The sequence below is a fragment of the Streptopelia decaocto genome (assembly GCF_964273445.1).
Source record: "Streptopelia decaocto genome assembly, contig: HAP1_SCAFFOLD_58, whole genome shotgun sequence".
NCBI lineage: Eukaryota > Metazoa > Chordata > Aves > Columbiformes > Columbidae > Streptopelia > Streptopelia decaocto.
This window is the reverse complement of record NW_028115117.1, coordinates 530,727-545,854: the sequence shown is the minus strand read 5'-3', so window position 1 is coordinate 545,854 and position 15,128 is coordinate 530,727. Positions and strand designations below refer to the sequence as shown.

The following is a 15,128-nucleotide window of genomic DNA, read 5'->3' as shown; positions in this document are numbered from 1 at the left end:
AAACTTGCTTGAATCCCCTATTTGGATCCATACCCAGCACTCCAGGAGGTTCATGCACCCACCAGGTTCATGGATGATTCCTGAGGACCATCCAAGTGTGGGCAGTGTAAGAGAGGAGCAGAGCAGGGTCAGCTCATGGGCCATGACTGAGCACAGCCACCCCAGCAGCAGCCGTTCCCCATCTCCCAGGCACAGCCATGCCCACAGCATGGAAATGGCACTGCTATATAGGATTAGCCCAAGAGAGGCCTTTCTTCCTTCCATATTCCCAGGAAGATCTTCCTCCTGTTCCTAATCCACCTGCAGACACCAACTGCTTTCCATTTCTGGGCTCAGACATAGCTGGAAGGGTTCACTGAAGCCATCAGCCATCTCATTGCTTCTCCCTGACATGCCCTGACCCTCTCCCACACCTACAATGGCCAATCACGGCTGCTCAGGCCTCCCGCTCTTCAGAAGAGGCCTCGAACTTCTTGGTTCTTCCTGGTGCTTATTATGAACTTCCTTGCTCTCTCCAGAGTTCATGAAAAGCTTTCTTGTCCATAACAGCCCTTTATGGCCATGTCTCACTAAATGGTTGTGTTTGTATGATCATTTGTGCAGAAAGGGCAGTCACAGGACGTCACCCAATATGTCAAAACTGATGCCGAGTGAAATGCCGTAAAGCCCTGATGAGTTCCCCTGTGTCTGTGTCTCTCCTGGAAGGAGTCTGTCCCGAGAAGGGGATCCAGCTCCTGCCACTCTCTGCAGAGGCACATGAGCAGTGTCCATCACCTGGGGACACAAAGGGTGACGTTTGCCAGACCACCCTTCATCTGAACCACTTAGATGTGTGCTTGTGGATGGGGTATGGAGCCTTATAGTGCAAATGCCTATTTAATTGTCATTGCCAGAGGGGCTACCACAGATGCACAGTACTATTTTATAAATGTGTAAATATAAGCATATACGATTGGCATTCCTAGACATATTACAGAAACACTTGAAGGATTATTCATGCCTTTTAACATGATTATCCTCAGAAGGCCACCAGCTTTGCATCTCAGGAAATGGCATCCAGAGTCCAAGGGCAGGATGGTTTGGGCTGTGTGCTGGGATCTGGAAACTGAAACGTGCTCCCATCTCCCAGCCCCCTGCCCTCCTCAGTGAGGGTGTGAGACATTCTGCAGAGAGGGCTGAACTCACAGCCATGACCAGTATCTTATGTCCAACTGCAGCCAATGGTGTCCTGCCAGCTCAGGATTGGAGCTTCCATTGCTGGAGGTGTTTAAAAGACGTGGCGATGTGGCGCTTTGGGACATGGATTAGTGTTGGAGTTGCCAGTGCTTGATATTCAGTTGGAGTCCATGTTCTTAATGGTCTTTTCTAGTCTAAATTATTCTATGATTCTATGGTTTTGGTTGAAACCATTTCAATCCCATCACCTCCAGGTTCCCTCAGAGGCTGCTGTTGTGTGGCACAACTGTCCTGGCTCTCCAGGCAGGTTGGGCAATGGTTCAGTGTCTGCATTGGCAGTTTTCCCCTTCCTGGGGTAAAAGGCTGTTGAGCAGAGACAGTTGTAGAGATTTGGGTCACAGGGGTTTGCAGCAATCCTGTCAAACTCTGAGCAGGATGAGCTTTGGAGCCCAGGAAGAACGGAGATGCTCTGAAGGATGTTTGTGAACAGTGGTGCTGTCACTGAGAACAGTAACAGGGAACTGCTTATTCTCACTGATGATGATGATGAACTAAATCTCTTTAACTTCATTCCCAACCGTCATTCTTGCTTTCCAAAACATCTACTATACCTCAGTAGTTGTGTCTTGAAAGAATTTCTTAGAACCATGCTTTTTCTGTCGCATTTAAAGAGTACACCTCTTGGACAGAATTACCCCGAAATTTTGCTTCTTTCATTATTTTTCTACCTTTTAATTATTTCTTATGTGGTGTGAGGTGGAGGTTGCATAGGAGAACAGTTTCTTTTTGAGACAAAGGTGGCCAAGGAACAGATCCCAGGTCAGTGCAAAGGCCCAAAGGAAGCCAGAATCTTTATGTGTGTGCACTGACACACACTGTCACCTGCATTTCCAGTCTCTGCAGTCCCAACAGTGCAGCAGAGTCTGGAGTTCTGAGCTCCCTTCATCTGCCCTGTGTGACACGTGTACAATGGAACTACCTCAGTCCAATGGCTGGTTTTGATTCTCTTCACAGCCTGAAGCACCACATGGGTCAGGAGACAAGCCAGGATACCCAACAAGGGCTCACATGCTCTGCTCTTACAGTTCAGATGTTCCCGGGAATCTCAGCAGACATGTCACGCTGATATCTGGGTGCAAGGAGCTGGTCAAGAGCTTCGTCTCTATTTCTGTAATGATGGCTTTGCTGCCTGGCTGATGTGCAGACTCTGTACATGGATGTTGACACCTCTTGAACAACCTGCTATGAAAGGATTAGCAAGATGGGCTGTTCATTCTGGAAGGGTATAAGGACAGCGAATAAGAAGACCCTGGGTGGGGACATATGTAAAGGGATGCACAAGATGTGTTCAGGGCTGTTTGGGGGCACTTGTAAAGCAGCTCTGGACCCTCTGTGAATTATTCCTGTGCTCAGGGAGAACCTGAGAGCTTTCTCTAAATTGAAAACATGAAGGGGAAGGAAGGACAGCGTCATTCAGGCTGCGTGAGACCTCAGGAGGTGTCTTGACCAAGCTCCTGCTCACAGCAGGGTCAGACCAGATTGCTCAGGGCTTTATGCAAACACATCTTGGTCACTTTCTGGGAAAAAGTGGGTGCGCACTCCTGGGAAACAGCTTCCAGTGCTGGACTGTCCTCATCTCTGGAAAGTTTCTCCCTTTCTACAGCACCTTTCCAAGCCCAACCATCCTGATTGTTTTTACCCATCTACTTGCACACTAACACAGACCATAATATCCTACCTTGGACACAAGAATATTGCAGGGGATGACACTGAATGCCTTGCTGACTTCCAGGTAACAGGTCATCAATGTTCTCCCCACATCCACAACCCTGTTCTTTCCTCACAGAAAGCAAAGAGGATGGACAGACACAACCTGCCCTGGGCAAACCCCGTCACCTTCTCTTCCAGACACCCAGAAATGGGGTCCCAGTGGACATGTTCTGGGGCACAGCCCTTAGTTCCCCTGCTCACCATTGGCCATTTTGAAAAGTGCACACACTGTGTGAGAGCTGCCAGTGGTCAGGGAGTCCCCCCAGTCCCCATGAGCTTTCCAAGATGGTGGAGAGTGGCCTCACTGTGACATGGTCCTGCTGTCCCATAGACTGGAAAGGATTCTGTTAGTTCCAGTGACCTCTGACTTGATCCCCATCCACTGCTGATTGTTCTGCCTCCAGCCACAGAGGCCTGTGAGAACTTGCTGGTGAAGATGGAGGACAAGAGACACAGAGAATATCAGTTGTTTCACATATTAAATTCTTCAGAGGCCACACAGTGTCTGTGTTTCTCCTTTAACTGTTCCTGCAGTAGTGACAGCTCATTACGGGCCCTTGAATTGCCTTACAGGTCTGGACTGAGCTTTGATCTGGACTGTTGCTGTGCTTGGAGGCTGCTGTCCTTGCAGACCAGATGAACTCACTCCTGCCACCCTGCCTGGCAGTTCATTCCATCCGTGTCACAGCTCTGTCTGCAGCACTGACAGCTCCAGCTCCCCCAGTCAGGTCCCTGGCTGAGGACATTGCCTCACATCTGGGCTGAGCCACCCCAGCTGTGGCGCCAGCCCAGCTCTGACCTGCACAAGAAACCTGGTACCAAGTGTCCAAGAGCCCATGTGTGCAAAGGCTTTGAATCAGAGCATGGACATGACATGGCCAAAGACTGATGAATGTGTCTCTAGACCTGGGAGTATAAAACCAGAATAAAATGCCTGAAATCCTTCAACTGAAGATATTCTTCCCCTGGTTTGGAGGAATTAGATCCTTTGCTGTAATATTGCTGGTGTCCTGTCTAACGATGGGACAAGAAAAGTTGATTCTGATACTAATTCATTATTTAATACAAAGAACTCAATTATGCATCTCTTCAGAGGAGAGAGAATCAACAGCACTGATTACTTCAACTTCAAAGTTGTGCTCCTGCAGCCTCAGGGACACCTGGAGGAGCCCAGAGGGGACAGAGAAAGGGACATCATGGGCTGCTCCTGTGCTGCTGAGCTGGGCTGGGCTCCTGGGACACAGGGAGCTCATGGCAGCAGCAGCGCTGCAGAGAGACAGCTCTGCCCAGGAGCAGCTCCTCTGCACACGCAGCAGGGCTGAGGGCTCTGCCTGCAGCACCGAGGGCCCAGGAGCCAGGCACAGAGAGGGGAAAGGCAATGTAGGGGATTGGTTGCTGAGGGCTCATTGAGAGACAAATCTTTACAGTTCTAACACGGTAAGTCTCTGGCTGTAGGACAATGCAGCTGCATTTCCTGGAGGGAGACCCTAAAGATGATACATCCCACACTTTACAGGGTCTGTCAGGTTTCTCTCACAGTACTTCTCAGGTAGAGGACAAGAACTTGGTCCAGACTAGTGCTTCCCTGCTGCACTGTCAGAGGGACAGGGAATGATGACAACTTTGCTGAGGGTGACTGCAGTGGGAGCACCCAGGGGTGCCCAGGTCTATCCTGCAGAGCAGGGTCCCTGTCTGGGGGAGATACCCATGGTTCTGTGGGGACACGATGTGAGGGGAAGGAGCATCCCCGATAAGGGCAGGAAAGGTGCTTCTGCTGTGGAGAGGGTGCTGTGTGGGTCAGGGCTGCTCATAGCTCCAGATCACCCCCAGCATTTTTCCAAGTCGATGCCTCAAGGACAAGATCAATGCAAGGATTACCAGACAGATAAGGAGCTTTCCTGAGCCTGTCTTTTCAGTTTCCTCTCCCAAGGGGTGGGGGGTGCAGGAAAGGATAAAATGAAACTGAGCTCTCATGCTGAAACAAGTCACTGAGACTCCTGAACTGCAACTCTGAGTGATCAGTACATCTGCCAGAAGGCTCATGACATCCCTTCCCCACCCCTCTGCCTGTGCACAGCACCTGCATCACCTTGGCTGGACCCGTCAGCCTTAGTCTGACCTGTCCTGTTTTCCAGCCTGCAGACAGGAAGATGCCCCCAGGCAGTGCCCTGTGAACAGGCAGGATCTGTAGGGCCAGGGGGAGGGCACAGAGGGTGGGATGGTCTGTGAGCACTGACAGGGAAGAGACATGGACAGGGAAACACCTCCCAGGGGGAGAATCTCCAGGCAGCAGGGAAATGATCAGAAATGAGAGGAAACTGAACCCGGAATTGTTATGGGAGGGAGAAGAGAGAAAAGTCCCTGTGACCCCCTGCAGGTCAGATCCCTCCTGTGAGCAGCCCCCTGGCCTCCTGTCCCACCCAGCAAAGCCTCTGCCCTCAGGGCCGGGGGCTCCAAGGCATGAAGCAGCTCCTGTGCAGCCAGAGCTCCAGTTCCTCTGCAGAGCACAGGGGCTGAGAGCAGCTGCCCGGCACTGTTGGTGTCTGGGAGGTGGCTGCACAGCTGGGGAAGGGTGACGCTGTCTGAGTGCCCGGCTGCCTCTGCCCTGGCCTCTCTCACACACGCCCTCACCGCATTTTCCTTCTTGCTCCCCTGCTCTGGGTCACTGCTGTTGGGATCTTGTTCTTGCTGTCAGGCTCTCTGGGGATGGCAGTTTCAGCTGCAGAGTCACAGCCTGATCTTGTGGGTCCTTTCCTGCAGGTGTGTCCATGGGCACACGTGTCCCAGCTTTGCTCTGACCTGTGGGCTGTGGGCAATGCAGTCTGTGGGGCTGGGGAATGAGCCGTGTGTGTCCTGGGCTAAACGTTGGGTGCTGAGACCTTATGAAAGGGTGAGACCTGTCATGGTCTGAGGTGGATCCCTCTGCTCTCAGCAGTGCCTGGTGGCTTTTCAGGGTAACATGGGAGTGTGATCAGCCCCCATCTCAGAAAGGTGCCAGCCCAGGGCAGCTGGAGCAGGACAGAGGGACAGAGCAGCTGCCCTCACTCTGCACTGACCCACAGGCACCCTCTGGTCTCACAGGACTCGCTCTGTTCTCCCTGAGTGCAGCAGAAATGCTGAGGGTTTCTGACACCCAACAACACTCTGCAGTGAATATGAAGGTAGATGTAAAAAAACCTGGAACTCCTAAACTGCCTTCACCATCTCTGTTCCCTATCACTGGGAAAGCAAGTGCTGACAGCCCTTCTGTGTTAGCAGAACCAGGACAGTCCCCACTGTTCCCGTGGCCCCACTTCTGCAGAGCTGGGCTGACTTATCGACGGCCCATGGGCACAGGCCCTGCTCTTGGTTGCACATTTTCCAGCACCGAACAGGGCTCCAGGCACAGTGCTGAAGAATGTTCTCCTAGAAAATCAAAAGGGTGTCTGTGTGTGACAGGGGAGGGTCTATGGGAGTTTGTATGATTTTTGTCAGAGGACTCTGCCCTGGATTCTCACTGTCTTTTTTTTTTTTTCTCATGACAGCGCCCCGTGCTCAGGAAAAGCAAATGTCCAACAGCAGCTCCATCACCCAGTTCCTCCTCCTGGCGTTCACAGACACACGGGAGCTGCAGCTCTTGCACTTCTGGCTCTTCCTGGGCATCTACCTGGCTGCCATCCTGGGCAACGGCCTCATCATCACCACCATAGCCTGGGACCAGCACCTGCACACCCCTATGTACTTCTTCCTGCTCAACCTCGCCCTCCTCGACCTGGGCTGCATCTCCACCACTGTACCCAAGTCCATGGCCAACTCTCTGTGGGACACCAAGGTCATTTCCTACACAGGATGTGCTACACAACTCTTTCTGTTTGCCTTTTTAGCTTCAGCAGAGTTTTTTCTTCTCACGGTCATGTCCTATGACCGCTATGTTGACATCTGCAAACCCCTGCACTACGGGACCCTCCTGGGCAGCAGAGCTTGTGTCCACATGGCAGCAGCTGCCTGGGCCACTGGGTTTCTCAATGCTCTGCTGCACACGGCCAATACATTTTCACTGCCCCTGTGCAAGGGCAATGCCCTGGGCCAGTTCTTCTGTGAAATCCCCCAGATCCTCAAGATCTCCTGCTCACACTCCTACCTCAGCTAACTTGGGCTTCTTGTGGTTTGTATATTAGTAGTATTTGTGTGTTTTGTGTTCATTGTGGTGTCCTATGTGCAGATCTTCAGGGCTGTGCTGAGGATCCCCTCTGAGCAGGGACGGCACAAAGCCTTTTCCACCTGCCTCCCTCACCTGGCCGTGGTCTCCCTGTTTTTCAGCACTGCCATATTTGCTGACCTGAAACCCTCATCCATTTCTTCCCCATCCCTGGATCTGGTGGTGTCTGTTCTGTACTCGGTGGTGCCTCCAGCAGTGAACCCCCTCATCTACAGCATGAGGAACAGGGAACTCAAGGATGCCCTGTGCAAACTCATATCCCTCTGTTTTCTGAAGCAATAAACTGCCCATCTTCTTCTATACAGGAGTTTTAATGTAGTTAATTACCAGCCCAGCCTGTCAACTGGATTTTCTAGTGTTGTTGCTTGTTTTCTTATTGTGATAATGTTGTCAACCCCTTTCTAATTCACTGCTGGCTTTTCTTTTATACCTGTTGGCTGCTTAAATAAGCAGCAGTGCTCTCCTTGTCCCTAAACAGAATAAAGGGCTCTTTAGTGACTTGTTTTTCGCTATATCCTTCCTGCAAGGGCTTTTTGGAGCTGCAGGGACAGTTCCTGTGCGTGGGTGGAGGGGAAAACAGCTCTGGCATGGCAGCCCTGCCAGGGAGCAGCAGCGCTTGTTCTTCCAGAGCTGTTCTGGTTCCACTCCACACTCTCCTTCTCACCCCTGGTGTTGGTGCAAGGCCTGAGTGCTCTGGCAGCTTGGTCACCGTCCTGCTGTGTGTCAGTGCTGTGGGTGCAGGCAGGGACAGGCAATGGGCACTGCTGTGACAGAACTGGCCTCAGTAACAGTACTTGCACAAGGAAAAGTGATCTTCTTTGAGCAGTGCATGATGGTTTATATCTTCTTGCAAAGTTTCTCTCAAGCTTATTCATACAGAAATGGCCACAGATGAATCAACAGTGTGCATCTGAACAGTGTGTGTGTGCAGGGCTGGCACACAGCAGTGTCCTCTCACAGCCAGGCTCCTGCCAGAGACCTGCAGGACCAGCAGAGCAGGGGCTGGGCTGTGCCCCTGTGCACTGGACACCCCATGGAAGGAGCCTCAGGTCAATCACCATGGACTGGCCCCTCACAACCACCATTTCCAGCTCTGGTCTTTGTCCCTTCATGGAATTACACTGAATGAGTAGGTCAGAAATCCATGTTCACATTGTACAGATGGGATGTGAGCATGCAGAACAGGTACATGAGTTGACATGAACTTGAGTCAACACAAACACCATCCACTATTCCTTGGGGTTCCATGATGGCCTGTGGGACAGACAGGGTCTCTAGGTCATTTCTCATTGGGAATAACATTGCGTGGAAACTGTTTGAATGCAGCACTGGGACGTGCTTCCTTTAACCAATGTCCCTGTGTCCATTCCTCGTGACGTGGGACATGTCAGATGATTGCAGAGCAGGTGACACAGCGCAGGGCTGAGGTGTCTCCCGTCCTTTGGGAGTGGCAACAGGAGGCCAGAGGGACACGGTGACTCCTGCCGCTGTGTGTAAAAGGGACAGACTCTGTCTCTGAACATCCTTGGGTGCATAAGGAGCCCATGAGGTCAGATCAGATGTGGACACCTGACAGACACTGAAGTTTCTGTGTGTGACTCCATTGACAAACCCCACTGGATCAGTGAGGTTCATCTCAGCTGCCTTGGACAGGCTCATTGCAAGTGCTCCAGTCTGCTCTGTCACCCTTGCTTGTGATTCCAGATTGTGATCTCAAAAGTGCCCTAGAAACCAGAATGGTTCTGGGGTCCTAAGGAAACGCAGACCTCAAACGCATTTTCAAGAAGAGCAGGGATAGGAACTGGGAGAATAACAGGCTGGCCACCCTACCTCCCTCCCTGGGAAGGAGATGGGACACGTCCTCCTGCAGCCATGTCCAGGAATGTGAAGGACAAGGAAGGGATTACTGAACCCAAATGGTGCTCTGTGAGTAAAGAAGTGGATGCTGGATGGGAAGTTGGCTGGATGATGAAGCTCAAACGTCACCAGTGGTATAAAGTCCCACATAGAGCCAGTTACCACTGGGATCCCTCAGGGACCAGCACTTGGGCCAACACTGTTGAATGTCTCTATTCTCCCCCTGTATGATGTGACACGGTGAACCTTCAGCTCCTTAGTGGATGGTGCAAAGCTGGGCAGAGGCCTTGGACAACCTCACCTGGGTCACCCTGCCCTGAGCAGGACAGGGAGACAAGATGGTGTTCAAACCTGAGTTGCTCTGTGATTCAATGGATCTTTCCCTTGGAAACGTTTTGGAAGAAGGAAGAGGTGGAGGATCAAGAAAATAAAAATACAGGCAGAGGAGGAGACCTGAAAGGTGTCAAATAAACAGAGCAGTTCTGTGAAGAATGTTTCTCTGCTCAGATTGTTAGCAGGAAATCTATAACCAGCTCCCCAAACTCCCTGTTCTGCTCATTGGCCCCTGGGATTTACAGCACATTTCTTTACATCAGATTCTGCACTGAAGTTTGCACTGATTGTTACAGCTTCTTCGCAGGAATTGCTTTATGTTTCCTTAGAGAACTGGATGTAAACAGGCACCTGGGAATTTTTAATTAGAGGAAACAGAAAAAAGGAGAAAAATAAACACAATAGAACTTAATGATGTTGGTGTCTGGGAGGTGGTTGCACAGCTGGGGAAGGGTGATGCTGTCTGAGTGCCCGGCTGCCTCTGCCCGGGCCTCTCTCACACCCACCCTCACCGCATTTTCCTTCTTGCTCCCCTGCTCTGGGTCACTGCTGTTGGGATCTTGTTCTTGCTGTCAGGCTCTCTGGGGATGGCAGTTTCAGCTGTAGAGTCACAGCCTGATCTTGTGGGTCCTTTCCTGCAGGTGTGTCCATGGGCACACGTGTCCCAGCTTTGCTCTGACCTGTGGGCTGTGGGCAATGCAGTCTGTGGGGCTGGGGAATGAGCCGTGTGTGTCCTGGGCTAAACGCTGGGTGCTGAGACCTTAGGAAAGGGTGAGACCTGTCATGGTCTGCGGTGGATCCCTCTGCTCTCAGCAGTGCCTGGTGGCTTTTCAGGGTAACATGGGAGTGTGATCAGCCCCCATCTCAGAAAGGTGCCAGCCCAGGGCAGCTGGAGCAAGACAGAGGGACAGAGCAGCTGCCCTCACTCTGCACTGACCCACAGGCACCCTCTGCTCTCACAGGACTCGCTCTGTTCTCCCTGAGTGCAGCAGAAATGCTGAGGGTTTCTGACACCCAAGAATACTCCTAAGGGTAGGAGGGGAGAAGGAGCTGTAGCAACACCAAACCTCTCAAACTCAGTTTCTCCGGCCTGGGGGTACAAATCCTGACAGTCCCTTCTGCACCAGGAGCGGTTCCAGCTGACAAAGCTGAACCCCAGGACTGGCCCCTGCCCACCCGATCACAGAGGGTCAGGCTTACTCCTCAGGAGCCCCTGGGCAGAGACCCTGCTCTTCATTGCACACTCATCAAGCACCGAGGAGGGCTCCAGCCAGGACTTTCTCCTGGAAAAAGAAAAGTGTCTCTTTGTGTGACAGGGTGGGAGGGTCTGTGGGAAATGGCTTTGATTATTCCCAGATAAGTCTCATCTAAACCTTCACTGTCTTTTCCTCCTGTGACAGGTCCTCATGCCCCCAGGCAGCCAATGTCCAACAGCAGCTCCATCACCCAGTTCCTCCTCCTGCCGTTCACAGACACACGGGAGCTGCAGCTCTTGCACTTCTGGCTCTTCCTGGGCATCTACCTGGCTGCCATCCTGGGCAACGGCCTCATCATCACCACCATAGCCTGGGACCAGCACCTGCACACCCCCATGTACTTCTTCCTGCTCAACCTCGCCCTCCTCGACCTGGGCTGCATCTCCACCATTGTCCCCAGATCTATGGCCAATTCCCTCTGGGACACCAGGGCCATCTCATACTCAGGATGTGCTGCACAGCTCTTTTTTTTCTTATCCTGTGCTACAGCAGAATATTCACTTCTCACAGTCATGTCGTACAACCGCTACGTTGCCATCTGCAAACCCCTGCACTACGGGACCCTCCTGGGCAGCAGAGCTTGTGTCCACATGGCAGCAGCTGCCTGGGCCACTGGGTTTCTCAATGCTCTGCTGCACACGGCCAATACATTTTCACTGCCCCTGTGCAAGGGCAATGCCCTGGGACAGTTCTTCTGTGAAATCCCCCAGATCCTCAAGCTCTCCTGCTCACACACCTACTTTAGGGAAATTTGGCTTATTGTGGTCAGTGCCTCTTTGTGTGTTTTATGTGTTTTGTGTTCATTGTGATGTCCTATGTGCAGATCTTGAAGGCCGTGCTGAGGATCCCCTCTGAGCAGGGACAGCACAAAGCCTTTTCCACCTGCCTCCCTCACCTGGCCGTGGTCTCCCTGTTTTTCAGCACTGCCATGTTTGCCTACCTGAAGCCCCTCTCTATCTCCTCCCCATCCCTGGACCTTGTGGTGTCTGTTCTGTACTCAGTGGTGCCTCCAGCAGTGAACCCCCTATTCTACAGCATGAGGAACCAGGAGCTCAAGGATGCTCTGTGGAAACTCATATCTTACAATTTCCTGAAGCATTAAACTGCCCATCTGCTTCTACATAGGAGTTTTAGTGTAACTAATTACAGGCCTATCCTATCATCTGGATTTTCTGTTGTTGTTGGTAGTTTTTTTAGTGTGATAATGTTGTCATCCCATTTCTTAATTCACTATCTGCTTTTCTTTTATAACCACTGGCTGTGTAAATGAGAAGCCGTGTTCTCCTTGTCTCTAAACAAAATAAAGGGCTCCTTAGTGACTTGTTTTTCACTATATCCTTTCACCAAGGCCTGTTTGGAGCTGCAGGGGTGGTTCCTGTGTTCATGGGAGGAGGGGAAAAGAGTCCATGATGTCAGCCCTGCCAGGGAGCAGCAGCACTTGTTCTTCCAGAGGTGTTCTGGTTCCACTCCACACTCTCCTTCTCATCCCTGGTGTTGGTGCAAGGCCTGAGTGCTCTGGCAGCTTGGTCACCGTCCTGCTGTGTGTCAGTCCTGTGAGTGCAGGCAGGGACAGGCAATGGGCACTGCTGTGACAGAGCTGGCCCCAGAACAGCCTTTCCAGATAGAAAGGTGATCTCCTCAGGGCAGGGCCTGAAGGTTTAGTTCTTCTTACAAAGATTCTCTCAAGAACATGCCCAAGAAAGTGACCTATATATGAAACACCATTGTACAGGTGAACAGTGTGTGTGTGCAGGGCTGGCACACAGCAGTGTCTTCTCACAGCCAGGCTCCTGCCAGAGACCTGCAGGACCAGCAGAGCAGGGGCTGGGCTGTGCCCCTGTGCACTGGACACCCCATCAAATCTGCCCCAATCATCATGGACTAATCCCTCACAGCCTTCATTTCCAGCCCCGACCTCTTGCCCCAGTTCAGAGAGGTTCTTTGTCCTTACCTGAAAAGTCACTGAATGATTAGGTCAGATGTCCATGTGATGTGAGTGTGAACATCATGTACATGAGGTGAGATGAACCCAAGTGAGCACCAATGCTGTCAGATATTCTGGGGTGCCATTTTGCACCTGGGACACGTCAGCCCTGTCTGTACATACAGACTGGGAGATGAGATTCTGAAGAGCAGCTCTGCAGAGAAGGAACTGAGGGTCTGGTCAACAGCAAGTTGAACATGAGCCACCTGTGTCCCTGGAGCCAAGAGGGACCATGTCCTGGGTGCAGCCAGCACAGCACGGCCAGCCGGGCAGGGGGGGGATTGTCCCGCTCTGCTCTGCGCTGGGGCGGCCTCACCTGCAGCATTCACTGTGTGCAGGGCTGGGGACACAGGAGAAAAGGAGATAAAGCTACTGGAGAGTGCCCAGAAGAGGCTATGAAGTTGGTGAAGGGTTTCGAGGAAAAGCCATATTAGGAGCAGCTGAAGTCCCTGGGTTCGTTCAGCCTGGAGAAGATGTGACTGAGGGCAGAGCTCATGGGGCTGCAGGTTCCTCAGAAGGGAGCAGGGCTGAGCTCTTCTCTCTTGTCTCTGGTGACCAATGACAGAACCCAAGGGAACGGCATGAAGATGTGCCAGGGGTCAGACATGAGGAAAAAGTTCTTACCCCAGAGGTGCTGGACACTGAACAGGCTCCCCAGGGAGGTGTCACGGCCCCAACCTGACAGTGTTCAAGAAGAGACTGGACAACGTCCTCAGACACACGGGGTGACCTGTGGGGTGTCCTGTGCAGGGACAGGAGTTGGACTCCATGATCCATGTGAGTCCCTTTCATCTCAGATCATTGTATGATTCTATGAAGGCCTGTGGGACAGACAGCATCCCGAGGTCATTTTATATGGGAGGAACATCACATGGAAACTAAATGCAGCACTGGGTTGTGCTTCCTTTAACCAATGTCCCTGTGTCCATTCCCCAAAACGTGGGACATATCAGATGAGTGCAGAGCAGGGTGACACAGCACAGGGCTGAGGTGCCTCCCTCAGGAGGCCAGAGGGACACTGTGACTCCTGCCCCTGTGTGTAAAAGGAACAGACTCTGTCTCTGAGCATCCCTGGGTGCATAAGGAATCCATGAGGCCAGCTCAGACATGGATGCCTGACAGACACTGACATTTCTGTGTGTGACTCCAGGAACAAACCCCACTGGCCCAGGCAGATCAATCTCACCTGCTCCTGTTTGCTACATCATCCTTACCCAGGACTCTGGATTGTGGTCTCAAACATGCCAGAGCAATCAGAGAGGTTCTGAGGTCCTTGGAAAAGGCAGTTGTCAAACCTTTATTCAAGAAGGGCAGGAATGAGAATTGTGAGAATTACAGGCTACTCAGCCCAGCTCCATCCCTGGGAAGGGAATGGGACAAGTCGTCCTGCAGCCATGTCCAGACACTTGGAAAACAAGAAAGGGATTGCTGAACCCAAACGGGCAGGGAAAGAAGGGTACGTTGTGCACATGGAATTTCACAAGGTGTCAGACATGGTTTCCCATGGTGTCCTTATAATGCGATTGGTGCCCTCTGGGCTGAAGAACTGGATGCTGGATGGGAAGTTGGCTGGATGATGAAGCCCAAATGTCACCAGTGGTACAAAGTCCCCCATAGAGCCAGTTACCAGTGGGATCCCTCAGGGACCAGCACTTGGGCCAACACTGTTGAACGTCTCTATTCTCCCCCTGTATGATGTGATGGAATGAACCTTCAGCTCCTTAGTGGATGGTGCAAAGCTGGGCAGAGGCCTTGGACAACCTCACCTGGGTCACCCTGCCCTGAGCAGGACAGTGAGACAAGATGGTGTTCACACCTGAGTTGCTCTGTGATTCAATGGATCTTTCCCTTGGAAACGTTTTGGAAGAAGGAAGAGGTGGAGGATCAAGAAAATAAAAATACAGGCAGAGGAGGAGACCTAAAAGGTGTCAAATAAACAGAGCAGTACTGTGAAGAACATTTATCTACTCAGATTGTTAGCAGGAAATCTATAATCAGCTCCCCAAACTCCCTGTTCTGCTCATTGGCCCCTGGGATTTCCAGCACATTTCTTTACATCAGATTCTGCACTGAAGTTTGCACTGATTGTTACAGCTTCTTCGCAGGAATTGCTTCATGTTTCCTTATAGAACTGGATGTAAACAGGCACCAGGGAATTTTTAATTAGAGGAAACAAAAAAGGAAAAAAAAAAAACAAAACAAAAATACAATAGAACTTAATGAGGTTTCTCAGTTCTGTGGTTAAATTAAGTAGTTTCCAGCGAGGTCCATTGCCATAATTGAAGAGTTGCCTGTAGGGAGTACGAGAGCAACTGCTGAAAGACTTTACCTGCCTGAAGTTCAAAGCAGAGTGAGAGCTGAGAGGCTCTGAATGAGCCAAGAGTGAGAGGTGAAGAACCTCTGGGGAGCGATGGAAAGTGCAAATGCCCAGACAGGCTTCTGAAGAGACGACTTGAGACACAGTACATACACATTGTGAAAACTCATATTTTGGCAGGATAGAAATTCCACAGACGTTTTATTGGAAATACTGAATTATTTCATCAGATTTAAA

General features: G+C 51.4%; 2 pseudogenes across 2 annotated transcripts; both read left to right on the top strand.

Moving 5' to 3' along the window:
* The first annotated feature begins 6,493 nt into the window (after positions 1-6,493).
* On the top strand, positions 6,494-7,426 carry LOC309452942 (olfactory receptor 14J1-like; annotated as a pseudogene). Its single transcript has one exon. The product of its transcript is annotated as an olfactory receptor 14J1-like (transcript).
* Positions 7,427-10,757: 3,331 nt separating this feature from the next.
* On the top strand, positions 10,758-11,692 carry LOC309452940 (olfactory receptor 14A16-like; annotated as a pseudogene). Its single transcript has one exon. The product of its transcript is annotated as an olfactory receptor 14A16-like (transcript).
* Positions 11,693-15,128: the final 3,436 nt, after the last annotated feature.